Genomic DNA, 25510 nt, shown 5'->3' with positions numbered 1-25510 from the left:
TCTTAATTAACTGACGGCCTGTCATGACAGTAGATTGTAATTAAATGATACAGTAATTTTGGCCATGCTGCTTTTCAAACTATTTTTATATCCCGGCATAATAATTCAGGTGGTGATAGCATGTCAGCATCTGTGCTTCTCCTTCCTCAATGTCTACTCAAGAATTGTTGCTTATGGTTCAAAAGAGCTTTAAGAAAATAAATTCCAACCAGTTCTTGATGAAAGAGGAAACAGAAAGTTAAAAGATTTCCTGTCACATACTGGGGCCTGTCATCCTGTTGGGGTCTGTGGAGATGACATGTCATATGTGACAACCTACACATCCTGTAAGAGATGTTCACACGTTCAGAGATCTGCAGGGCTTCTAGTTCTTGAAAAATGACTGGCGAATACAAAGGTATTTTGATGGCTGCAGAGCCTTGTGCCATGTTTTCTCTGGGATATTGCTAATGATTTAAGATTGTGTTTGGATTTAGCCCCAAGTATTTTTGATGAATGAAGATTATGCTGTCTTCATCTAGAGAGGTGGGTGTTGACATGGGAGTGCTTTTACTGGATAAGCAAACAGTTTTATGGAGACATTCCAGGATGGACATGTCCCTGACACAGCCTGACAGTGTTACTGTTCAGAAATGAGCGGGATTTGCCAGAAGCCAGTAATACCCTCTGCTTTCTGAGCCAGGTTCTTTTGATGTCCGTTTTCTGATGTGCTGCCCTGCAGAAATCTGCCATCTATTCATCTCTTCAACCCTGTAATAACATCCCTTGTGCCAGGAACATCATAATGCTGAATGCCATGGCTGAGACATTACTATGAATATGCTGAAGATTCTTGCTTTGTGTGATGAAACGATCTTTGGGGAATCAGTGAAACAAAAGCGTGTGTAGGATATCCTTTAATTCAATGAAGAATGTGGGTGGAGAAGCAATTGAAATGAACAAGATGCTTTGGATTTTCGCTAATGCCTTGAATATTTCAGAGTGTACTTAAACAAATTTGTGTGTGTGAACAAGAACTGCTCAAGGAACTCAGGAAAGCAGGAGCCCATTTTTCTAACCATCTTCTTCTCTACCTGCCCTCCATTACACCTTTCCCCTCAAATATCGGCACTGTATTCCCTGTGGCTGTTCTGATAGGGGTAAAATAACCATACAAAGAAGTCTAGACCTACATGTAGTGATAGTACAAGAGGTAACAGGTTAAAACTTAAACAGGGGAAGTTTAGACTGGATATAAGGAAGAAGTTTTTTACTGTAAGGGTGGTGAGGCGCTGGAATGGGTTGCCCAAGGAAGCTCTGTATGCTCCATCCCTGGCAGTGTTCAAGGCCAGGTTGGACAGAGCCTTGGGTGACATGGTTTAGTGTGAGGTATCCCTGCCTATGGCAGGGGGGTTGGAACTGAATGATCTTAAGGTCCTTTCCAACCCTAACTATTCTATGATTCTATGTGGCTCACAAGCTGTTTGCTACTAAAAGCTGCTACAGTGGATGCCTTCCCTTTGCTGCCCTTGGTGGGGCAGTCATTTGTGACTTTCTCCTCCAGCAGTCACCAGTTGCCTCTTTCAAGTGTGGTTGAACTTGAGCAATGTATTCTTGAATTGTTTAAGGGGAAAGGAAAACTTATCTGCATCTGCAGCACAGATGTGTGAGCCTTTCTTCTTTAAAAGACTTAGCTTAAAAAGACTGTATGTACAAAGGATTGTGGTTTTGATGCCCACCACACCCATTGTCATTAAGGAGAAGTAGGGTGGAAAAGAACAGCAGATAACCCAAGACAGTGTTGCAAGAGTGGAGCCTGCTGAACTCCTTCAAGAATAAAATCCCTTTTGCTGGAGTTTGACTCCATCATGCATTGAGTGATTTAATTACAAAAAAGAATGAGACAGAGCTTGAGAGTCATGTATGGCCATGTATAGAGCTATTCATTTATCTCCAGCACAACAAAGAAGGGAAATGCTTAAGATAACAATGAGCCAACTACATCTACCACTTCCTCTCAAGTAAGTTTCAGTTCTTTTCCTTTCTAAAGAAAACCCAGCTCTTCCTTTGAATTCAGAAAGACTTAAGGTATCAATTAATGTATATATATTAGATCTAACCCTTCACATAAACACTGAAAGAAGATATACTAGATTAAGGTTTACACTTCTGTTTATTTACATCATCAAAAAAAAACACCCCTCAAACAACGAAACTGACCATACTGGAAATAACATAAGTGCATGTTCATAGGCATGTTGACCATTTTACATTTGGACTAAAGACTTTTTTTGAAACATATTTCCTACCTTGTTCAGAAGTTATGAGCTTCATGCAAGGTGTGTGTTCTCACTGCTTCTGCTGTTCCTCATCCTCTGCCTTCTGATGCCCCAGGAGTCGCTGGTCTCTTTCCCTCTGTGTTCTTTCTTCTCCTGCCAAGACTGGCAGCTTTCTCTCTCTTCCCTCAGGTTCATAGAGCTGCAGATCTGTGGAACTGATGAGGAAGGACGGTATAGAGAAAAAAATATATTGCAGCACTCCCTCACGGTGCTCCACATTAATGTCTGTAAGGCACACAAAGAGGGGATGCATCACTGTTTAGTGCTGCTCTTACAGTATATACAAGAAATCAGAAGTAGTAGTTTCTGACCTTAATCTTTTCTGTTCCCACCTTGGCCTTTGTTTTATATTTAGGTGCCTTTCACATAATCACAGAATGGTAGAAGTGGGGAGGGATCTCTGGAGGCCTATAAGCCTCTGTTCAAGCAGGGTTAGCTCAAGTAGATTGCCCTGGACCATATTAGAAGGTTATAATAGACATAGAATAGTTAGGGTTGGAAAGGACCTTAAGATCATCAATTTCCAGCCCCCCTGCCATGGGCAGGGACACCTCACACTAAGGTGAGGAGCCCCCACAACCTCTATGGGCAACCTGTGACAACCATCACAGCATAGAATTTGTGATGCTTAAGGTGAATTTCGAGAATGTTAAATATTTTTCCAAAAGCAACTTAAAGCTGTCTAGGGCTGTTCCAGAAGGATGTGTTAATATTTAGGTTTGACCATCCAAGAAGAAAACCTGACTTTTCAGCTGGTCTGGTGCACAAGTGGATAGCTCTGCTTGTTGTTGTGTAACTGTTATCCCCCAAAAGAGAGGGCAGCAACACCAAGGCTGTGACAGTGCTTCTCTAAGTGACACAGCCCTCTCAGCTCTGGCCATAGCCCTCAGCATGTCAATAAGGATATAACCAGGAACCTAAAAGCTAAAACTGACACCATATAAGATGCACAAAAACTTGTGGCTTGAAGACAAAAGAGAGTTTGCAAACAAAGAGGAATGAGAAGGAATGTAGTGGAAATAAACAGAATAGAGGATTATATAAAGTAAAATTGATTGTTCCTATATGGGAAAAGAGTATTAAGTTAAATTGTGCAGCAGAGCATTTATATTGGATGAAATAAAATACTTTTAAAGTACCACAATTAGTGCATGGAACTCAGTTACAAGACATCACAGATTAAACCAGGATTTAAATAGGATTAGATTTTTTTCTGTATGAAATGCATGTTCATTTGTATTAGATAAGTACAACAATGAACAGATTCATTTAATTTGTATACCAAATCTGTAAAAAAATCAGACAGCTTTTTTGGTCATAAAATACAGTTACGTTGGGAGAAACAAAAGAAAAGCCTCTCACATCAAAAAAGCATCACTTCAACACTCTTAGTAATGGGTTATTTAATAATACCTATGCCAATATGCTTTTTCAGCTTGAAATAGTTTTATTTTGTATTTGATATAATTAAAGTTTGAACTGTAGTGGTTTGATTTCTCTACAATTGTTTTGTTCTTAGAATTTGCCTTGCATCTGAAGTGTTGACACTCGAGGGAGTGGGTTTCAGGTCTCAAAAACAGTCATTCAAAAATCCTGTACAAAATGTGCTACTGTTAGCTGGTGGAATTCCTTTCTGAAGCGTCTGATGGGGTTTGTTCTCAGCCAGCATACTTGGTAAGTACTGCCTGTACGGTTGAGTGCATCAAGCACTGAGTATGTTCACCAAACTCCACACAGATGCCCGAGACTGTTGCTATGTAGACTGACTTCATGAGCTTGTAAGGTCTCCTGTGGGCATGTATTTGGTTCAGTTTTGGATAATCTCAATTTGAAAATCACCATTATACTTCCTCTTGGCCATGAAATGTAAGTATGTTGGAAAAGTGCATATGGCTGTTATGAAAGGGCTCTCAACAACTCAGAAACTTCCTTCTAGAAGCTGATCGCTCCCACCAGTGTATCAAATGTAAGGCAGATTTTTTAGACCAAACTAAATGAATTATGACTCTTCCCCAAACAATGAGAATCTCAATTATCCTAACTTCCTCCATCCACTGGCGCAGCTCCAACATTATTCCTGGAGTACTATCGTTTTTTATATACGAAAGGTTTTATATGATTGAAGAAATCAAATCACATCACACCCAAGTGATACACCAATATACATGAGATAGTATGCAAGATCAGGAGTTCTATGATTCTAAACCAAACTCTTAAATGCATTTTTTAGCCTGCTTAATCCTCATAGGTGTTTAACAGGTTTCAACTATTTGTGAAGTACTTTTAGATCTTCAAAAGGAAAATGCATATTTCTCTGCACTTTAGCAAGATGCAGTGCTGTAGATGAAGCTAATTTTTCAAGCTGCTATTCATTTTTGAATCTCAAAGGTCTTTTGTTTCAGTGAACCAGAAAGCACATATTTAGGTGATGATTTCATATCTTCCAAATGATAGTTTTTCAAGTAATCATCATAATAGCAGTTTTTATGGGAGACTTTGGTTTCTTTGGCCTTCTTAAGGTCTCATGCAATACTTACTCATGCTGTAAATAGAACTACTTTTACTGTACACACCAGGAGAGAGGATCAGACAGGTTAAATGTCACTCAGCAAGTCAGCTGAAGAGTGGAACAAGAACCTGTTCCTCCCGATTCCAAATCTGTCAGGTTTTTTGTTACTGAGGACAGACATGTTCATCTGGAACACCCTGACAAATACTCAAACCCCATGGGTATTCACTAAAGGCATTTCCAGCTTCCGGCCAGACCGGGAATGTAATCAGAAAGGTGCTTAAACATTACCAGGGCTTCAAAATACAGACGAATAGGAAAATAAGCAGTAAGAATTAAATTATTCAAATGTTTATTGTTTTCCTGTTAACAGGGACTACCAAATCCTGTAAGTTGACTTCTCGCTTAGTAGAGGCTTTAAAATTACCCAAGATCACATTTCAGTCTCAAAAACTGAGTCCAACTAACAAGCCTTGAAAAACTGTCCTGTGAGTATTGGAAAAACAGCCCTTGTTTGCACATAGATTTGTGTCTTCACCCTCTGATCTTTTCCTTGGAATAGCTCTAGCCCTGCCATGTCCTTGGTGACCCTCCTACCACAATGACCTCAGCTTCCTCCACATTCCCTGCAATGCTTCTAGGCTGAAACAGCGTATGCTGGGAGTAACGTGGCAGTGGGTACATGCTGCCTGAGCGTGCACGAGCAGAGTAACAAACCGGCTGGGGCCACACAGGGTAAGTACCAGCTGAGCTGAGCTTGCTATGGCTCATCCCTTTTATGTTTGGCCATGGATTGCCACAAAACTTGTAAGAACTAAATTTCCTTTGAGGCCTACCACTTTTTCAGCTGTAGCAGCAATTGGCCAAGAGATCCTAAAGATATGGGAAGGAGGGAGGGGAACATAAAGACAAACAATTTAATTGAATAAATGTTGTTTCCTTATAAAGCTTGGGCTAATAAGCTAAAATGAGAGCCAGAGGGAGAGGAAAAGAAAAAATCAAGATGTAATTAAAGTCCAAAGTGCTTGCTCAAGCTCACCCAGAAACTTAGCACAAATACACACACAGATCTTTTAGAGCCTCTAGGCCAGGATCTGGAGTAGGGAGAGAAAAGTGATGCATGTTTCAAGATTTAGTCAGCACAGACAGTAAAGAAGCTATTCCCCCCTTTAAATGCATAATGTGAGTGTACTGTTGGAAAGGATTGAAATGCCATCTATTTTTACACCTAAGAAAAAAATGGTATGTTTATAATTTAAACTGGGACAAATAAGAATAGGTTTTCAGCATGCAGTGACTCTAAATTGACCCATGCAAGGAGATGGTGACCTAGCAGGTCTTTCTCTTTTCAAGAGATTAAGCCTTATCTGGTGGAAAATGCATCACAGATTAAGTTAGTGCCCATGTATTAGTGGCTTTATTGTATGACTCACTGAGTTAACCTTAATATAGGAGCCTGAGGACATTTAGCCAAGCATTGGTATTGATTCAGATTGTCCTGGTGCAGGTATTACTTGAGTATAATGGATGAACCCTACACAGGATTAAAAAAAGTCCAAGATTCAAGGCTGATGAGGTAATCAAGGTGTATAAAGACACACACCACAGGAACTGGACTAGTCACTCATCCACGAGAGGGCAAAATCAGGTCTGCTTATTACAGCTCACAGTGTCTTTCTAAGGGTATAATCAATGAGTTGTTTTTTTCACAACAGAAACTGGTTAAATGATCACTAAGCACTCCACTAGCAGTGGTGGGAGTAATGACTATTTAGAGTATTGTTTCTGTCAGAGTGTGGAATGCAATCAGTTACTAGCAAGCGTGTGGAAAAAAGCCAACATTTTATTCCATGGAGCTGTGAATAAAAGCTTCAGTCACCAATGAGGTTTGGAAGCTTAGGCTCACACACAGGCCTTTTCTACTCGAGGTCTTACATATCAGTAGAAGACTGAGTATTTGTATCAGGAACTATATTTGGGGAGTAATGAACATTTTGCTGCAAGGTTTCCTAATTGAATGTACCTTATCAGATCCACAGACTCCTGAATGTTTCAGCTGATGCCAGATTCTGGAGAGGTCCGGAACCTCATGTACAATCCCCTACCCAAGTCAGTCTTTGACCTTCTTACATTTCATGTTCCTGTTCTTCTCTCCCCTAGTTCTTGCCCTTTCCAGCACCTATGACTATTTATTATCAAGTATCTATTCTCTGCTCCCAGTAGAACTCACACTCCACTGTTCAGAGATCAGGAGTGGGTCAGTGGCATGGACCTGAGAGACTGCTTGCCATGAGAAAGATCCTGCCTGTGATAGTAGCCAGAAGCAGATGCCAGAGGAAGAGTTTAGTAGTAGGATAATCATACAGTCACACTTGCCAGGAGTAACCTCCCAGCTTCCAGCGGTGTACATCTCAGAGTTCTTGAGTGATAAAAGTTACCTTTGTATGCAAAACATTTCAAAGGATTTGCCGTCTGTGAACAAATCCACTCATCCCTTCAACCAGTGTAAATACTACCAACCACAGGGCTGCTCCCATCATGTGCTCAACAGCACATGATCTGTGTCAGATGATGCTGAAAGGATCACAGGTTGTTATTTACTGCCCAAGGAAACTGACTTCTGCATAGACTAGTAGCTAGAATCCACAGCTACTGTCACCTGGTTGTACCTCATAGGTAACAGACTTACAGAATTGAACTCCTGCTTGTGTTAAAATATATATAAAATATTACAAATAATGAAAATTAAATAAAATAATTTTTAAAGCACCTGATGTTGACATTTCCAGTGCTGGAAAATCTAACTTGTTTCTCCTTAAAGTCTCCTGAAACTCTTCACTGGTAGAAGACTCACCAGGAAGCTGAATAAATCTGCCTTTAGCATACAGTCACTGAATTTGAAAGTACTTAAAACCTGTGATTGAATCACCCATTCCCCTTCTTTTCTGACACTGAAATAGATTGAACATTTTCACCTTCTATCTAAATATTCTTACCATTCTTCTCTGAACCAGCTCTTTTCCAGCTTCTATTAAGGAATTAGGATATCAGGCTTCAGGAGCATTTGGACCAGTACCAGAAGAATAAAGACATCTTTCTATACTCTCCTGTTTATAAAGCCAAGGACTGCATTAGCCTATTGGCCACAGCACCACACCACCTGCTCATTTTCTTCTGATTATACGTGATGACTCTCGAGGTTTTTGAGCATTAGAGCACAAATTCTCTCATCCTATAATAACTGTCTTTATCCTTTGGTGCCTGATTTTACATTTGGCTGTACAGAAATGTGTATTACTCTTTACCAAGCTGTCTCAGATACTTTACATCATGACTTGTTATTTACGCTTACATCACTTGCAAACTTTGTTAGTGATGACTTTATGCTCTGCTTAGAGACTTCAACACAATGTAGTGTAGAACTAATTGCTACAGGCCCCAAAACCACACTCTTTGATGATGACTTCTCCTTTTCCCTCCCTGTATCTGTCAGTGAGTTGGGTTTGAATAATTTAATACATTTTGTGATGAGTCTGTATCATTTTGGCTTCTTGATTAAAAAGCCACAAGTTGCCAAAACAAATATTTTGCAGACCTACTTACCTTGGTCAAGTAAACTTGTGATGCCATTAAAAATCAAATTATTCTGGCAAGATTTATTTTCCACATTAATTTGCACTTAATGTGTTTTCATCCTTTAATCCATTTTAATCAAGTAATATAGATAATGTCCCATTATTTTACCCAGAATTCTTGTCAAGTTGGTAGGTCATGATTACCCTGGGCACCCTGTTTACCCTTTTAAAATATTGGTACAATATTTCATCCAATCCTGTGGAACTTTAACAGTCTTCCAAGATTTATCGAAAATCAACATTAATGGTCTAAAGATACTCTGTGCCAGTGCTTTTAAAACTTCTGGATGAAAATTACCTAGACCTGCTGTTGCCCAACTTTATTAGCTTCTGTTTAACATCCTCCTCAGTGCCCGTTGTAATGCAATGCATTTCATCATCATCATGTGATATTTGTATATCATCTGGATCTTCCCCAAATACAGACCAGAAACAGCTACTGAGCTCTTCTGCTCTTTCTTACATTATTGTTAGCTGTTCTACTATTTCCATGTAGTAACAGACTGAAGCCATCACTAAGCTTCCTTTTATCCCAAGTTTCTGCAAGTTTTACCAAGTAGTTAAAAACCCCCTCATCTTTAACTCTGTTGTTCAGATTACTCTTGCATCATTTTGAATCCTGCATCAATTGCCCATAACTCCTAGCTCTGAGTGTATACAGGTTGTTATAGACACACATTTTAGTATTAACCTTTTAATTCTCTCTGCTGCCCCCTTCAACTAGGGCATCTCACAGCTTCCCCTCACCTTTGAGACTGTGGTCTTCTCACCCACTTCCCAGTTCCTTGCCTTCTGGAAACTGGAGTCTCCTCTTCTACATGCTCTCCTTCATGCCTCTTCCTTGGTAGCTTCTCATAGCAAGCTGGGCAAAGATGTTAAAAGGCTTAAGAGAGATGGTAAACTCAATACCAAATGTCCATGTGGGGTACTATTAGGCATGGTTTCCTATGGCGGTGCAGTAGAGGCTCACTGATGTGAGGCTGATTTACATGGAACAACTGAAGATGCTTTTCAGAGAATTTGTAACTCTGACACTTGCATTGAATGTGCCAAGTCGAAAGTCATGGCCCGTGACTTACAGCCTGGCTGGGGCTTGGGATCAAAGTATTGATTTGGGATCAAAGTATCCATATCCAAACGTTTCCTGTTTGGACACTAGCAGAGGGAGCACACTGAGAACACAGGCAAACTCTGCTTTAAGCTCAGGAGTCTGGCGCCACAACTGCCTGGAGCAGCAACCTGAGTTTTGTTGAGTTATTACTCCTCTACATACATCTTCATTGGGAACAACTCTTGTGGCATCCAAGTTACATACAGATACCAAGACGGGATGGGGTGTGAGGCCATGTCCCATGACCTTAACTCACAGGGACATTTCCCATTGCTCCTATCTCCTTTTTTTGTGTATGAGATGACACCTTGGGAAACAGCCAATTAAGACACCCTTCAGGTAAAAACTCTCAGTATTTGGTGAGAACACATTCCAATGAATGGCTGTATGCAGAGAGATTAAAGTAGAACAAAATAATGGTAGCAATATGCCTCTGTGAGCCATAGTCAGGTGGCAAAGCTACCGCTTGCATGTATTTGGCCAGAGGGTACAGTGTTAAAACTGCTCACCCTTCAATTCATTTCCCTTTTGTTGGTCAGGCACATAGTGTGTTTAGCAGTCTGGGGTGTTTCATGAGAATGGTTTTGAGGATAGTAATTGTGTATTGGACTGATCTGTGCTTTACAAGCATAACATCACTAATTGCTACAGAGATAGCAAGTCGAGGTTAACCAGAAACACTTTATGGGAGAAAATAAATTCCATCTCCATTAACATGATGCTACTAGCTATGATTGATTAGCATTTTTGATCTCCTCAGCTCTTTTCCCATGGATTGATGATTCAGTTGATTGGGAGTATCTTGTATTTTCTGCTTGAAAAGCACATAGTTCTACCAGAATCAATGAATAAACATTAAGTGCTTCCCTTTCATTTCAAGAGGGATGGGCTGATGCTCTTGGAGCAAGAAGGCCTAGATTTTATCACCGGGGCTCATTACACCGTATTCACTGCCAGATGCAGGAAGTTAATGGAGAAGCCTAACCTGCTGTGAAGTGATAGCCTGCGAGCGCGAAGACCTGAGGAGCGGGAATGGAGGTGCAACCGCACCAGCTGCCACCACACTCGCCTTTCCCTCCCTCCTGGAGGTGACATGGCGCTCCGCCGCGGCTGGGGGGAGGCCACAGGCCGAAGGTGAGGGGACGGTGGCGGTTCTGTTCCCCTTCCCTCGGTGAGGGGCGACCCGTTCCTGAGGGGGAGCTGAGGTGAGCACTGCTGAGGCGGGGTCCTACCTGAGGCGAGGGACTCCCTGAAGCGAGGGGCCCGATGAGGCGAGGGGCTCCCTGAGACGAGTGCTCCCTGAGGTGGGGGCTCCATGAGGCAAGGCGGCGGGCGTTCGCGTGGGACTTTTAGACTCGGTTATGAACGGCACAACCTGTCAGCTTGCCATCGCAGTTTTGACACTGTTCCTGTGAGGAACGACAGTGTGTGTTTTGTTTTTTTTCCCCTGCTCTCTCTAGCTTTGCTTTAGAGTGAACGTGTCTATGAGCGGGTGGCTCCGCGCTCATGCACCCCTCAGCGTAGCTGTATGGCCATGCACGGGAGGCTGCGGGTGTCCCACAGGACGGGGTGCCCCTATCTTGATTTCAAAGGTACTTCAACTTGAAACGGTGAAATAAACCACCGACGGCTCACAGCCGCGAGCCCTCGGTTCGTCTCCCGGCCGCGCACTACCGGGTAGCGGTGGGTGCCTCCCCGCGGTGCGGGCAGCGGTACAGCCGCGCCTCATACAGCCCCTCTGCGGGGCTGCTTGCGGCTGGTTTGCTCCCCCCCGCCCCGGTGCCGCCCTCCCTCCGCGTCTCCATGTGTGTGGAGCGGTGTGTGCAGGCGGGAGGCCCTGGCTGCGGGGCCGTGCGGGCTTGGCGGGACCCTGCGGCGGGGTGAGAGGGTGGGCTCCTTCCGCTCCGCCACGGTTGCGTCCTCCCACACGGGGTAACTCCTCCCGCTCTCCGCCCGCATACGCCCGGCGTTGTAGCGGCCAGGCCGGAGGCGGCGGCGCGGCCTGCCCGGACCCCAGTGCCGCGGGGCGGGGGTGCGGCAGGCTCTGCACTGCCTCCCCGGCAGTGCCGCAGTGCCGTGCGCTGCCGCTGGGGCCGGCCAGGGGGCGCTGGCTGCCGGTAGCTGCGGCGGTCTTGGCCGCGGAGCCAGCGAACGAGCCCGGCTGGCAGGCGGTGAGGGCGGGCGCCAGCCTCTCCAGCGTTCGCGGGGTCTGCCGTGCCCGCCCGGCAGCGAGCGGCGGCGGAGCGCGGCCCCGGGGGATCCCTCTCGCCATGCAGACCCGGTGGCGCCTGCTGCCTCCCGAGGTGAGTGAGCACCACGCAGCCCTGTGCCCCCAGGCCCGGGAGGCCGGGGCACCCCGCTCCCCAGGCCCCTGCCGCCCGCAGCGAGGCCCCGCGGGCGGACGGGAGGGAGTGGAGGGCTACGGCGCCTCAGCGGAGCCGCCGTATCGGCGACACCGCCCCAGCACAGGGCCTGAGGGGCTCCAGGTACCCCCTCACCCCGCTGCCCTTGTCCCCCCCGCACCCCGCCGAAGGGAGAGGCGCCTCGTCGCCGAAACGGAAAGGCAGCGATAGCCTTCAGCCCGCACCGGCGCTGGTCCTGCGAGCCCCCTCCTCGCCATCCTCCTCCGTCCCCGAGTGTTTTGACTGGGTGACCCCCTCGGTCGGCGCGGCCGGGGCACCTTTCACCCCATGCCGGCGATCCTATAGAAGGGGGAAACAGCTTTTGCTGGTCTTCATCGGGACTGCCCCTCGGGAGGACACCCCCGGTGTGCTCGGGTGCCGAGAGGCTGTTCTCGGGCTGGTCGAGGCCCGCGGCCGAGCCGTGCGCACGGAGGCAGCGGGCAGGCTGGGCTCCTGCCCGGAGCGGGGAGGATCCCTGTTCGCATCTCGTGCCCTTTTTATGGCCTGATCCCCGCTCTGTCCCCGGGCAGGGAATGCGACTTGCTCATCGCGATGTGTAACAAGTCACTCCTGCAATGGTGGCAGTGGTGGAGGGGGATGGGGCGAGCGGGCGGGATGCGTTTTATAACATCTCTAATTACGTGAAACTGTGGTCATGTCTCACTCTAAGAATAACTGGCACTCTTGGCATGTCAGACTTCTTGCAGAGGTGGGCTAGTTGCTTGCTCATAAATGTTATGGTTAAATAGGTGTGTGTGATGGAGCGTGGCTGAAGAGCTGTTTTTACCTCGTTAACCAAACTGAGAAACAAGTAGCGGATGGGAATTGATAGACTTTATGTTTTAGTTTTAACTATCTTGTTTGTTTATAGACAAGAAATTCCTGATTATTTAGTGGCAGAGGTTTTTCAGGGGACTTAATTTTTACACACATTTTCATTCAGTTTAAATATTAGAAGTTGACTGAATTCCTGCAGTGTTTTTTGCTAAGTATGGTTGTATCAGAAATTCTGACTAACACTGCCCTCATTATTTTAGTCCAGGCTGTATTCTAATGTGGAAGGAGCCCTATATAAACAAGTAAGATAATAACAAAAACAGATGCTGTACTTGAATAAAAGCTTTTCTTTGGGCAGCATTTGACTGCCTAGGCAATGTTTTAAGACATTGTAATTAACTTTTATTAGCAAATCATTTTTGATTGCATGGAGTGAATCCAGATTTTTAGATACACCTTCGGTGGCTGAAAGAACATCAAAATCCTTTGTTACTGCCTGAGCCCAGCAGTGTGCTTCTTTGTATAAAGTTATGGCATGTGATACAAGATGAGGAGAGCGGTCTCCTTGACCCAAGAGGGATGAAATTAAAAATCTCTTCAGAGGCTTGGGGAAGCTGAAATGGAAGCTGAAGAAGGGCCTCAAACCTCAAACAAGCTCCCCTCCAATTCAGGCCCTGCTCTGCACCTCACAAGTCACCGTGTTCTGAACACCCTGTGATTGATTCTCATTGCTTTATGGCGCTTTCTTTAGTGTGTGAAAAAAGAAGAAAACAACCCCAAAACTGCAGTGCTGAGTCCTGGTTTGGGTGTTATTTTTGTGTGGTAGCTTTGAGTCAGTTATTAGGCTGGGGATTAAATACTTTCAAACACACATTTCAGGATCTGAGGCCTGGGGCTAAGACTGAGATGAAATACGGTTGGTGTGTTTTTTTTAGTTTGGCATAAAGTCTGACTGTGATTGTCTCGGGCAACAAAGGTAGAGGCTGAACAAAGATGCACTATTAAAACCTGTGGCCAAAGAATGATAAGCTTTTAATGTCTGTTGTTGCCTGTCCACTTGCTGTGCCAGCTTTAGCAGAAAATAGCTTCCTAGTTTTCAGGTTTACAGCCTGTCTATAAAACATTACCTGACAATCATTTTGCAAAAAGATTAGCGTGAAGTTTTGCTTTTGACTAGGAGTTGGCCAGAAAGAAATGGATTTTGGGAGGAAGTTGTGGATTTGTGTTTTGTGTCTCAGAAAAATCTTTTAGATGCACTAAGCTGAGATTCTTCCAAATAAAGGTGAGTTTCTTGACAGAAAATCAGATGAGGGATAATAGTCTCAGTGCATGGTTAGTCTGTGTGCTGATGACTCAGTGATCTCTTCCAGAACATTGTACTTTGAAAGCTTTATATAATGGCTACTGTTTATTTTTTAAATGTAATTGAAGTCTGTAAAGAAACCGAAAGGTGACCTGCTTTAGAGCTCTATTTGTGATTCTTTGAGACTTGAACTTTGAAATGAAATGTGAACTAACATGCTCAGTTTTCCCTCCTATTGTTTTTGTGAAGGATTGAGAAATGTGTCTTTACAATGAGACTAAAAGTTTACAAAGCTTTTTGGCTTGGTAAGAAATACATGGTCAAGAGTAAATGGCTGAAAGTAAGTTACAGGATTGAGTTTTAGGTGATAGAAACAGCTTTTACTTCTGTGTTCGTTTAAAATGTTGGCTACATCTTGCAACATGAATTAATGTAAATGAATGGAAAGGTTTAAAAGCTCTATTAAGGATTTTCATTGACTTAGTAGTTTCTCTTACATTAGAATTCAGAATACATACAGGTTTTGACTAGTGGCTAGAACAAAGCCTGCTGTATAGCTATCAAAAGAATAACACACTTTGAAAAATTTGTATGATAAAAATAAATTACCATTATAATACAAATATATATTTTATAAATAATAATGATATATAGTTATAGATAGTACTATTTTTATAGGCAAATAATGTACTTTCTACTTACTGTTTGGCTGGCTGGGTTTCACTTAGTTGAAACTAAAGTATAACACAATTTGTTTACTTTTAATTTGGCTGTTATTCATTGAACATATGTAGATTTTTAAGGTGCCCTGTTAAATGGTAATTCTCAGCTAGAGTTTGTGGGAAGGAATGAGTGTGTGTGTTATACCTATGATATTAAATTGTGTCATACTTTAAAACATTAGTTTCTAGAGAAAATGACAAGACATTGCACATCCCAGGACTTTTTCATTGGGATTAGTGGAATACTGCACTCAGTGCTTTTGTCTTTGAAATGCATTTGTTTTCTGAATGTGCTTTATGATGTTTTCTCCTTTTTGCATCATACACATGCAGAGTCTGGGATAGGAATGCTGCTGTTCAGATTGTAATAGCAGACAGGTGGAATAGGAAAAATAACTTCTAAAGGCAGCTTATCTTTGTTCTTTCGCCGAGTTTTTTCCGTATTGTTTATAATTGGAACATTACAACAACAGTTACATTACTGTTGCATTGCTAGAATAAATAAGTACAAATGTGTAATATTGATACTTACTTTTCAGAAATAACAACGTTCCAACTAGTACATCAGCATCAAATGAAGGTGAATGTTAAAGGAAATCCATAAAGGGTCAATTAAACCATTTTAAAGGTCATTACTAGAGAAATGTAATTAATTTAAAACCAAAGGTTAAAGACAAGTAACACAGAGCCAGGAACTTACGGGTGACAACACTGGATAAATTGTTCCTTCTGTATTCTTTCTTCCGGACCTGCTCAAATGGGAGTTGATTTAAAGATGCAAGTCCAGTCAGTTGAGTTTTACAGTCACAGTTCTGTTACAGTAAAATAAAAAAAATGGCCAAAAAGAGAAGAAGGAAAGTGCTAAGCTATGTGAAAACCAGGTGTGGAGTGGCCATCTGTAGATTTTCAGTGGTTTAGAAAGTGTGGAGCTAGAATGCTCTCTGAAAAGCATCTGTGGTACCTTCAGTCTAAGTAAATAAATACTAAGGCAATAGTTGTGAAGGCCAGTAAGGAGAGCTTAAAGAAACTGAACATCATTTTGCTTCCATGTAAAATCAGGTAATTTGGAAATCTTAATATGTGGCAGTCTTACCACATGTTATGTTTTGAGGCTTTGGTGCCCATAGATTAATAATATATGTAGGCATGTATAATGGACACTGGGGTCAGAATACATTGGGAAAAAAAACCCATGGACATCAGTGTTGGATTTCTGTTTGCATAGGTTTTTTGTCTCTCTGTTCTTGAGTAGCAATTACTAACCTTCATATTGAATTATTTGGCCATACTGCTAATGGCTGTATCCTCTATATCCTGTCTCTATGTTGTAAATAGAATATATAGATACCTTTGTTTTATTGCTATATATGTTAATATTATTTATATCTCTGATATTTTGGTGGCAACTGAAGCTACAGTTTAACTTTATGAATCAGTGGGGTCACTGTAGTTTCAGTTGTTTAAGGTAATACACTGAAGGTCCAGAAGCATTCTGGTATGTTTTGCTAGGACCACCTGAGGTTTTCTGTCAAGAATTGTGTTGCATGCTACTAGTATATATTTTGATTCTGTTTTGTGTGCTTTCTTCCCCTCCTTTTATTATCCAGAGGAAGCTTGATTAATAATTTTTAAGACATTGATAGCATAATGAAATTGTGTAGGACTTTGCAATTGGAACTGGTATTGCCAGTTAATATATTCAGATTGTTTTGTTGGATTCCTGTTACTGGTTTGGTTCCATCAGAGTAACAAAGGTAGAAAGCTTTCTGCAGGAGGCTTAAGGCATCAACTGATAGTTGAGATAGTGATGCTGAACCCTGGGTTAGGGTATGGATTTGTATATAAAATAAGACAGTAATGTGTCTTTGCTAGTGTCTTCTTGCTTTTTTGGATTGGCTCAAGCTGAACTGATGTTTGTAGTAGTTATTAAAAAAGCACTAAAGCCTAATGTAGACAAAGCTGGACCTGTTTTTTCTTTCTGCTGTTTTCTATATATAAAAATACTTCTGTGTTGTAGATGTAATTTTGATCACTATTTTAGGGCTATTCTTCATTAGTGACAGAGGAATTAGGTATGACCAGAGATGCTGGAAATGTTTTAATCCTTTGCATTATGACTACACTTACTTGTAATGTTTCATTGTGAGTCTTACTTATTGGCTTCTTGTACTTCAGTTTTGCCAAAGAGCAGTCATGGGCCTGCATAAAAAGACAAAATGTTTATTGTATGTGGTGAAGTGGTAGCTGGGAGGAACCTGTTATTCCCTCTTCTTAGCATACTAAGAATCCAGAGGTCATTTCCTATCAGGTGATAATTTGAAACTAGGCCATACTTATATCAGAGATTCGTGTGTCTCTATCAATTAGAGAAGTGCTGTAGCTGCCCTAGTAATACTTACCAGCCTTACTTCTGGATTCTTGCAATGTCTAAAATGACTGTAATAGGAAAGGTTTTATTTACTTCTATGATACACTGAAGCCTATTTTTATAAATAGTACAGCTCAGTCTTTATACACGTGCTCTGTGTACAGCATTTGTATTTCACTCTAAGTTGAACATTTTATTTGGGGGAGTAGTATGGGTGAAATACATTAAAAAAGTCATAGAAGAATGTCAGTGAAGGAACATACACTGGTACATTTTTCTAAGCGGTATGATGAACTTAAAAGGAGTTGGTAGTGTTCCGTGTGAGAAGCAGATCAAAGAGCTTCCTGAATTGCATAATAGCTTCTTTATCTGTGAATGACACTGACTATTAGAGGAGCTTTTCTGTTTCCAGATTCAGTTTTGTAGTGTCAAAATTCTGCTTTGAACTCAGGGTACATGTTGACTTACCTGCTTGCACACTGAGTGTGATCTAGAAGATTGATTAAGGATGACTAAAATCAAGGTTGAGTCATTTGAAGTTGTGAATTTATAGTTACATACTTTTATAAATTCAAGAAGAATTGGTAAATCATGTGAATATGCATAATGTTTATTGCTTTATTGGGTTGCCAGTCACATTACTGGAAGTTTGGGAGATACTACAGGATAGAAAAACTGGAGATATTTTCAAATCTGTGACTTTTTGTTAGTTATTTACTGTACTTTTCTTACATTTCTTTTAACCCGGACAGTGAAACTGTTCTCTCATCTGTTTCCTTTTCTTTGTCAACTTCATTTTCTTCTCTCCCATTTTTTTTAATAGTTGAATTTTTAAGAGGAAAGTTTTAAGAATGGTGTCATTAGTAGTAAAATATGAGGCCTGGTTTCCGGTCATCTAGATGCCTCTGGTGAGTGTTGCACTCAGACCTCATTCTGATCTTGGGTGTGCCACACATCCAGTATGTCTGGGGTTATCTCTCTGGGGTGACCATCCCTGCCCCAGTCATGTGCTGAAGATGCCTGTCAGAACTGAATTTGTATTCCCTCTTCAAGTTCTGCAGCTCTGAGCTTTGCATGTGAATTTAAACATAATCAAATGAGTTTCGTTTCTGTTTAGATTGGGAAGTGCAGTGACTGAAGAAGTGGCTCATTTGATTTTTCTGCAGGTGGTGTAGAAAAGGAAAGGCAAGTGGGCCTCAGTGATCTATCATAGAACGGGAGTGGATATCTGGTACTGGTGATTTCTTAAGTAAGCATGATATGGAAGAGTGTTTATCTTTAATCTTCCAATAGGGATAATGCTTCCCTAGCTTTTTAAGACATCACAGATCCAAGGAATATGTTGGCTGATGTAATGCAAAACTGAGGACTGAGAACTGGGCTTGATTAAGCCAATGCTCAAAAGAGTGGTTCCTGGATTGAGTCAGTGCAGTGTGTTGGTGCAGTGATAAAGTTGCTCCTGTTGCTCTCGCTGAAACAGTTGAAATCTAAATCCAGATTAGTTTCGGATGGCTAGGACTTATTTTCCACCCATAATTCTTTAGAATTTATGAAAGATTTTTGTAAGTAGCAGGGAAATTCTTACATGATCTGGAGATGGAGAGAACTATGTGTTGTTTTGAATTAGAAGATGTGTTGAATGAGCTTTATAGTGTAAACTGAATCTGATGTTATACATAACCATGTCCTTTAAGATACTTTATTGGTAAGCATCTATCATCGGTGGAATAAAAGAAGCTTGTTTTTCTGTAGATTTAAATCATTTTTGCCCCTTAGTATCTGTTCCTTCCCTTCCTCCTCTGCAGTGACCCCAGCTTTCTCACATAACACCATGATTCTGTTTTCTCCAGAGCTGTGTGGGTATTGATTGCCCAGCAGGTTGATGCCAAAAATACATATAGCAGTTTCCTTTTCCCTTGGAGGACAGTCATTTGAATTTGTTTTTACTGTGCAGATACTAATTTTCATGAATATATGTATTTTTCAAAAAGATGACCATAAGGAATAGTAAATGACCAATATGATCCCATATTCTTCATTTGTGTAGTAGATCAGATTAAAGATACATCACTTGAAAAGTGATAATATCTGGACACTTACCAGTATGTAAGTCCTTTTCTTACTTGTATTGCTGAGACTGTGAATAGCAAGTTTTCTTTGTAGGGAGGAGGACATACAGAAGATACACAGTTAAAATATACTCAGCAAACCAGTCATGTCAGTGTAATTTTTTATTCCCTATTATCTGTGCTGTAATAGAGATAAATGAACATAAAATATGAATTGAGATCACATAAGGGGAAAGTTCCTTCTTTGCCTATTATATTTATTTTTTCATTTTTCTAGGAGTCTTTTTGAACTTGCATGTTCTGCAATGCTGTAGAAATACATGCTATAGCTTGCTTCTGAGGCTTGTGCTTATGCAGAAAGGCACAGGTATGTGATTTACAGTCTCTTGGGATCTATACCTCAGTATATAGGTGCTGTGCCTGTTTGCTGTCCAGTTTGATGGCTTAGCAGAGCATATTGGTTCTCCTCATGTTACAGAGTTACATTGTGGGTGCTATTTTGGTTCATTCAAAATTAGTATTTTAATGATCTCTTACTTGGTGAACTTGAAAATATGTTCAAAGCCCTCTTCTTAAGCTATATTCTTAACAGATTGCTTTAAATATATGTATTGAAACAGCCTCTTAACTGAAACATCAACTTGCATTGATGTAGGAATTTCATACTGTGTTTTTGTATACATGATGAAGGTTCAATAAAACCCCAGTATGCTTCATGTATTTCACATCTCTCTTGATTCTTTTGTAAATGTAAAAGGTCATTACTTTAAGCATCAGTCTACCTACGTACTTGTGTGCGTTCAGGTAATTATATTAATGTACTGGCGTAACAGCCTGTCCATTGTGTTTACCTTAGTTTTACTTAAGTCATCTGTAAAATGTATTTTAACCTATTGCTGGAATTTGCACATAGATTTTTATTTTTTTTTTGTATACTCCTGCAGAATGAACATGGCTTTTATTATTGCAAGAATTAGTAATGGTTTCTTGAGAGTTATGGACAGTACATTTATAGTGGGTATGGGGGTTGTGTCCTCATTCTTTTCCTGTAATGTCCTTTGTCTCTCTTCAGTATCTCTTTTTTCCCTTTTTTTTCCATTAAGCTTCATTTGTGTACAGAGTGCTTGTAGATGCAGTTTTACCTTCTTCTACTTTGAGGAAATAGGTAATAATGGCTCTTACGTAGTTAATAATACCTCTTAACTAGAGGTTTCTGATACATAAATGCTTGAGGAAAGCAGATAGCTGTGCTCATCCCGGATGTTGACTGCCCAGTGTGTGTATGTGTCAAAAATTGTATTTCATAGACGAAAAGTCTGAGAGTTGAAATGAATTTGTGAAGGAGCCATGATGACGGTGTATAAAGACAAGGACTGGTAGAAGGCAGGTTGACAGTGAACACAGTTACAATGATTTCTTACAATTTTACTGCTGGTTTTGTCATGTGTTTTGTTTTTTCCAATAGGTGGTTTGTCTAAAGGCTTTCATTTATGTTTGCAAAGTGGACGCATCACCATTGTCATTGGGTTTGTTCCCCCTCCCATTTCTAGAAATAAGGAATAATATTGTGTGGTTAATAAGGTTGTTTACAACTGGTTTATACCAGTGGTTCTGAACAGTAATGTTGACATGTATTTTTGTCAGAGAAGGAAAGAAGCGTGGGTAGGGAGAAAGATAACGAGCACAGAAAGAAGTGAATGGGCAAGGAATGTGTTTGAGAGGGAATAAGAAGACTAACAGACAAAGAAAACGGGACACAAGATTATAGTACAATCTAAGAAAGAGAGGTGAAGAAGTAGGGATTCATGGCTAAGTCAACCTCCTGTTCAGTGGAATCGGCAGAGGTTTCTCAGTTTTGGACTATCTAAGAAATGTTACATCTGAGTTTAGGAGGATTTTATGTTCTTGGAGCTCCCTAAGATTTCTGAAAACTATACTTTGACTCATTAATAATGAATGCTTTCAAATTTTATTTTATATTATTATTATTATATTTTTATCTGTTAAGTCTTTATTTCCCATGACTGCCAAAATGATACTGAATTATGGCCACTTAGTTTTGTCACTGAAACTTTTGTGAATCTCACATAAATTTTAAGTAAATGCCTTGATGGGTATATTGCACCACTGCAGCAGTGAAAAAACCCCAACCTTATAGTGAATCTGACTGCAAGTTACTCACCATTTACGCTTTTTAGTGCTCAGTCCCAACAGCATTGTTAAAAGCACGTTAATGGACCTCAGGTTAAATGAGAACCGTACGCAGAAATAGCAGTTTCGGTACACACTGTTACCATGGAGGTACTGAGTTCTATTGAGTTACTAGTTACAGATGACTTGAGACAATGCACCGTAAGCATCAGCAATGTAGTTAGATCGTGATCACAAACACGGGAGTGGGAGTGAACTTTGCTACATTTGACAAGACAAGAGTGTCTCATAATGTGTTTGTATTGTGTGTGTATATATATGTTTAATCTTGGTGTGAAATGAATAGAAAGATCAACACAAAATGGGAATTAAAAGTTCATAGAATCACAGACTCATCTGGTTTGGAAGCGACCTTAAAGCTCATCCAGTTTCAACTCCTGGCCACAGGCAGGGACACCTTCCACTGGACTAAGTTGCTTCAAGCCTTGTCCAGCCTGGCCTTGAACACTGCCAAGTATGGGGCCAGCACAGCTTCTCTGGGCACCCTGTGCCAGCACCTCACCACTCTCCCAGGGAAGAATTTCTTCCTAGTATCTAATCTAAATCTACCCTCTTTCAGTTTAAACCATCCTGTTGTTCTGTCACAATCTACTCTTGTAAAATGCCCTTTCCAGAGTTCTGATGTGTTGATAAAGGTGGCGTTAGCAGCTGACGGACTGCTCCTCAGTAGAAGGTGACTGTAGACTTTCAGACTTTTCTCCTGTGGAGATTGTCCTTTCTCTATAGAGCAGCTGAGTGCATAAATTATGTTGCTTCTAGCAGCTTCTCTCCCCAGTGGGTTCAACTCAGAATTGATGGGTTAGTCAGTGGTAGCAAGGCACTTCTCCTCTGTGTGTGTGTTGTCCTTTTCCTTTGTCCCATTCCGATTGCATGGCACTAATGGCTTTGATTAGAAGATACAGATTTTGCTCACGGTGCCTGAAAGTGTTGTCCCCTTGTGGGTTTTTTAAAAAGGACAGTTCCATGGTGGTTGTAGGCATTTAATTAGAGATTCTTGGGGACCTCAGTCAGTATTTCCTTCATTGCCCAAATCTGGGAAACATCTGAAACAATGATCAGTGTATTTGGGATTCATTCTTGTTACTGCCCTACATCAGAAAGAAGAAAAACTCATAAACTATTAGAATACAGGATTAATACACTCAAATACATACTCTGGAACATTAATTTTATTCTTCAAATCTGTTAAATGTTAATTTCTAATAGTCAGAACCTTATTTCTCAAATACAAAAGGATAAAAGTCATCTTATAAATCTGTTTATTTTATATGGCTTAGTTTGTGTTTGAATAAAGTTAAATATCAGCTTCATTTCAGTATGTTAAATGTATTGATTTGGTTTTTAAAAGCACATTGTTACAGTAATGACATTACATGGAATCCATGTACAAATTAACAAACATTATTTCATATTAATTTTATGTTTAATACACTGTGCATTAATTTCTTTGGTAGTCTACAGTATTTGTAGTTGGGGGTTGTATGAAACAAAGTGTTAGAAAGCATTAGACTTATAAACCACTAAATTTTGAAGTGAGCTTGAATTAGCTAAATTAACTCAGGAAAGCATTTTCTCTTTCTTTTTTTTTTGTCCAACTGAATTCCTTTGGAAAACCTTGTAGAGAAAGCAGCACTGCAGTGTAAGCCTGTCTGCTTGTATTTCCAAAGAGCTGGTGATGGACACTTTTAAGGCAGGTAATAGTTACGCACGAGGGATGTGTGGTTCCTTGCCTGCAAGTGCAGAGGGCCATGCCTTTGCACTGTTTTGGCACAGCTGATTTTTGTATCAAGAAAATAAAGTCTTTCTCCTTGAAATAGTAAAAAGGGTAGGAAATTGAATTTATTTTCTCCTGCAAAATGTTATAAAGCAGGTGTCCTTTTCATTTGGGCTGCTTTCTCTTATTTACTGGAGGACACAGGTTGATAATGTTGCTATAGTTTTTCCTGTCTCCCTGTTGCTTTTGACTGTGATACTTTCTATAATGCTCCTTTGAAGTTGCTGCTCTTTTGACTGCCTTACTACTGCTCTGGCATGTGTGAATGTCTCCTTATGGAAACTTGGCTGGAGACAAAAGTGAAAATAATAGCTTTAAAATGGCATGGAGAAAAGTCAAGGGAAAAGATGCAAATATTAGTGAAATAATTAGCCTGTATTTTGATTTAGGTGTTGTCCATCTGTTTGTTCAGCTGGTTAGAAAAAAGGACAAACCAATGCAACACTAAAATAGTTTATCTTTTCTCAGCATTCTTGGGTCCTGAGCTGGTACAAAGTGTTATATTACGCAGAAGTAGCCTGCCATGCCCCAGTCTACTCTTCGGTTAATTTACGTTGAGCAATAGGAACATCAGCAAATTATGGCATATAAAACCAAAAGGTACATGATCATTCTGAGCTTTTGGTGCAGGGAAAGGATTAGCAGTGACTGTATCATGTTTGTTACATTTAATCTCTTGTGCTGTTTTTAGTATTTCTTATTAAATGGATTTATGGTGAGTTTTAATGGGATTTTCTAATCCTGCACTGTTTCTTAGACAAGGTATTTTGAAAAATCCTGTTGTTACTTGCTGAGTCTCCTTTAATAAATTAGAATTTTAAACCTAATTATTTTTCTTTTCCTGCTTGCATTGCATGGCTGCCACTTTAATTTATTCATAGAACAATTCATGTTGAAATGTTTAATTTCCAGCTTAATCCATATGAATTGTAGGTGCTGCTGTGACAGTGTACCCTGAGACAGGTCTGGAAGACTGCCTTTGCTGGAGGAGTGTTCCTGGGTAGCATTTAGTCTTTCTGCTTACATTAATTCTTAAAAAAGTAATAGAAACACACAGAATCATAGAATTAACAAGGTTGGAAAAGACTTTTAAGATCATCAGGTCCAACCTTTACCCCAGGAGTGCCAAGTCCAGCACTAAACCATGTCACTGAGGGCCTCATCTGCAGTTTTTCAACACTTTCATGTGAAATTTGACTGAAAGTTTCTGCTTTATTTGAGAGAAGCTGAGAATGAACTGCTTATGAAGTGACAAAACATGTTGGGCACACGGTGAAGTACCATTATTCCAAGCATTTAATCACTTGAGTGAAAGAAAACCACCTTTTCCACTTGCAAAGATCTAGCTTCGAGGTTAACTGGTCAGATAAAATAATTCACATTGTATAACTGCGTGTCCTGAAACTTTCTTTTCCCCCTCTTGTCTAAGTACACTGATTTCCTAATGCTATAGTATTTCTTATTGTAGTCTTTATTCTTGCAAAGTTAGGACCTGAATACATCCCCTCTCTGTAGTCTCTGCAGATCTCCTATCTGAGAGTTCCAGAGTGCAGACAAGCGAGGAAGTTACCAGCACTGAAATCTGGGTTTGCATTTAAGATAATGCCTAGTTCAACTAATCCAGCAATAATGAAGTGCCTTAAAATGGCTGCAAATGTATTCCTGCCTACTCAAAGACATCTCACTGGTAGCACATTATAGAGGATCTGTAGTTTAGTTAAGAGTTGGATTCTTGCCAGTACATGAGAGCATTTTTTAGCATCTCTTCATGCTTTGAGCATTTTCTGCATTTTTTTAACATAGTATCAAAATTGCTTCTTTTTCAGTCTCTTTCCATTTATTATAAGCTATTCCAATTTGTGCTGGTTCAAATTACTTCCATTTGATATTGTAAACATTTTTTACGTTCTTTTTTTTGTGGAAGATATTTCTAATTTTATATTTTTAGAGATCTTTTCTGCTGTTCTTTATCCTGTCTTCATTCTGGGCATGTCTCTGCTTGTCATATTTCTCTTCAAGTCCTGTTTAGCTTTTGCTGTATTTGGCAGTTGCCCTCCTGGAGCTCCTGAGGGAAATCATCCATGTAGGATATAACCAAAGCAGCACCTGAGTGATACCACTGTAGGGCAGGAGACAGAAGAATTCAGCCAACCATCAGCAGAAGAGATAACAAACTGTGAATTGCTCAAAGTAAGCAAACTGGAACAGCAGGTGCTGGGCCTCCTTCATTTGCAATGATCTTAGGTCTCAGTAGGCTCATAATTTTTAGGTGGAAATGTATTTTTAGCAACATGTATGATTTGTGAAAAAC

At 40.7% G+C, this 25510-nt stretch overlaps 1 protein-coding gene across 2 annotated transcripts in view; it reads left to right on the top strand.

Moving 5' to 3' along the window:
* Positions 1-11685: 11685 nt before the first annotated feature.
* ZFYVE9 (zinc finger FYVE-type containing 9) overlaps positions 11686-25510 on the top strand; it is a 62182-nt gene continuing 48357 nt past the window's right edge. For both annotated transcript variants that reach the window (XM_061344830.1, XM_061344831.1), the window contains exon 1: positions 11686-11876. The gene's annotated coding sequence lies outside the window, so the exon portion shown is untranslated. The remainder of the gene's footprint in view (positions 11877-25510) is intronic.

The sequence above is a fragment of the Neopsephotus bourkii genome, unplaced genomic scaffold, assembly GCF_033783945.1.
Source record: "Neopsephotus bourkii isolate Nb327-2 ecotype Australia unplaced genomic scaffold, CSIRO-AGI_Nbou_v1 NB_234, whole genome shotgun sequence".
In the NCBI taxonomy this organism is placed as follows: Eukaryota; Metazoa; Chordata; class Aves; order Psittaciformes; family Psittacidae; genus Neopsephotus; species Neopsephotus bourkii.
Note: the sequence above shows the minus strand (reverse complement) of the source record. Positions and strands in the feature narration are given on the sequence as shown.